The sequence below is a fragment of the Haemaphysalis longicornis genome, unplaced genomic scaffold (assembly GCF_048455015.1).
Source record: "Haemaphysalis longicornis isolate Haplotype H1 unplaced genomic scaffold, Haemaphysalis longicornis Haplotype H1 scaffold_1, whole genome shotgun sequence".
NCBI lineage: Eukaryota > Metazoa > Arthropoda > Arachnida > Ixodida > Ixodidae > Haemaphysalis > Haemaphysalis longicornis.
This window is the reverse complement of record NW_027526203.1, coordinates 396,018,436-396,020,786: the sequence shown is the minus strand read 5'-3', so window position 1 is coordinate 396,020,786 and position 2,351 is coordinate 396,018,436. Positions and strand designations below refer to the sequence as shown.

At 46.3% G+C, this 2,351-nt stretch overlaps 1 protein-coding gene across 1 annotated transcript in view; it reads left to right on the top strand.

The window, feature by feature from the left end:
• Nucleotides 1-2,229: 2,229 nt before the first annotated feature.
• LOC144155329 ((Lyso)-N-acylphosphatidylethanolamine lipase-like) overlaps nucleotides 2,230-2,351 on the top strand; it is a 115,754-nt gene continuing 115,632 nt past the window's right edge. The window contains exon 1 of the mRNA XM_077686685.1: nucleotides 2,230-2,351. This exon is cut by the window's right edge and continues 187 nt beyond it. The gene's annotated coding sequence lies outside the window, so the exon portion shown is untranslated.

Genomic DNA, 2,351 nt, shown 5'->3' with positions numbered 1-2,351 from the left:
CTGCCCGATGCTGTGCCGAAAGGAGGGTCTTCCGAAGATTTCCTGAGTGTCGACGGCGACGTTGCCGTCACTGTAAGCCCCTCGGACGCGGGCACCGTCAGCAGCACCGTCGTAATGCTGATGAAAAGCACCGAGGAGGCAGAGGACGACGTGAGTGAAAGCCGTCCGACGCTTAATGAAGTGCTTTCGGCAGTTGACGTCCTCCTCCAATATTTCTTCGATATTGACGAACACGGACTCGAACTAGTGCAAACTCGTGTAAAGAATGCTGTGCTCGTTGGCGCTGCCAAAACGAAAGGGAAAACAAAAATCACCGCTTTTTTTTTTTTGGGGGGGGGGGGGGGGGGGGAGTAGGCCATGAAGGCATTAAGACGGAAAGTAGCTTTATTATTTGCAATAAGTCGATTGTTTTGTGTATAGTAATGACATACTTTATTTTGTTCTGCATGCGGGGATGGCAAGGGGATTCCCGCGTATTGCGATCTTGTAACAATAAACTCGTTATAGGCGGGTTCGGCTATATCGAACTATTGGATATATCGAACTAATCGTGCCGCATATTGCATTTCGCTATAACCGGGTTTGACTGTAGCATACTATACTATACTATGCTATACTATACTATACTATACTATACTGTACTGTACTGTACTGTACTATACTATACTATACTATACTATACTATACTATACTATACTATACTATACTATACTTGACTCGATCACGGTGTTGTGTGTGTCGGCACCACACTAACCTTACATTTTCCGGAGTAATTAAGATACCTGCTTTCGAACTTGATTTGGCTGTTGGTGTACACTCGAGAGTTTGTTTTAGATGTACAACTTTTTAAAGCTCGGATTATGAAGCGAGTTTATATTCGTCGCAGAACCGGCTCTACTGGTGTATCCACCAAAAATTAAAAAAAAGAAGGCATGACATTTCATGAACCCCATTCGGCATGATGAAGGTTGACCATAATTTCTCCTCAAACAATTCCCCACGTGCAAAAAATGTGCATAGCGTTTGCATGACGCAATCATCAAATGTTTCATGAAGAAAAAATAAATATAAAAAAGGCCGTGGTGATATGCCTACTGTGAACTTTTTCTGGAAAGAAACGGAAGGATGCGCACGAGATCATTTTTTTTTATTCTTTACTTTTTATTCAGTGAGTGCCCCCCCCCCCCCCCCCCCTCCCGTTTTGCCAAAAAGGCGCCACAGCAGGGGGGTTACAGACTGGAATAAAACAATTCTTCCTTCACACAGCACACTTGCGTTTCCCGCAGCCGGTTCCAATCTCTAGCGGTCATCACAAAAAAGGAATTGTAAAACATGGTTGTCCTTGCACGGTACTCTTTCACTTTGTGTCAGTGGTCATTACGACCGGATATGTAACTGGGTTCACTGAAATAGTCACGGACAAATCCGGAGTGCCCGTGAAACACAGAAAAGAAAATATTCAAACGCAGTTCCTTTTTCTGCGCAAAGAAAGCGATTCCCAACCCATTTCAGCTTTCATAGCAGTACAGCTGTCTGTCCGCTTGTACCGCCCTAAAACAAACCGCGCAGCTCTGTTCTCAATTTTTTCCAGCTTATCAATCGACCTGTCCTGGATCGGGTCCCACACAGGAAATTCCCATAGGAATACCGCTCGGGAAAACGAAGTTTCCAGCAGAAGGATACTACGACGCTTAAACAACTAATGTTCTAAATTAATCCCTTTTTGGCCGCCGTTCAAGTTCTGCAATGTAGTGTATTATAACATTCAGAACAGGATGGATCAACAATGTTTAAAACTGTGTGTATTTTAATTTCTGTTTCATAGACGAGGCTGGGTTACGCACCGGCATTCATAAAAATCAAGAAAAGTGCGCATGTGCCACTATCATTGCACGACACGAGCGGAAAAAAGCAAATACCATTGACAGTAGCGGCAAAACCGTTTCATTAGCGTGCCCTCTGGGAAACAATGAGTGCACGAAGCTGACCAGTATTCCCTGAATTAGCGGGCTGGAGCGAAGAGTGAGACTAAACGGAAACTCTGCAAGCTCATTTAAAGCGCGAAAGTGCAAGGGAGAGCCTTGCTTCCTGCCAGCGCGCGTCCGCCTACAGTCGAGCACTCTGCGGGGGCGTAAACATCCACCCGTGCCGAGAACTGAGAGCGGAAAGATAGCTTAGACGGTAGGCGAGGAGGAGAGGTCCGATAGGGCGGACTGCGGCTCGAGTCGTCGTTGCCCGCAATCAACTAGCGACGCGCCGCGCTGTGAGCCCGTAACTCCGGGCTCTTCGGCGTTGCTCGTTTATAGAACGAGGCAACCGAGAAAGGTAACGCGTCGACCTTCGCTCCTAGT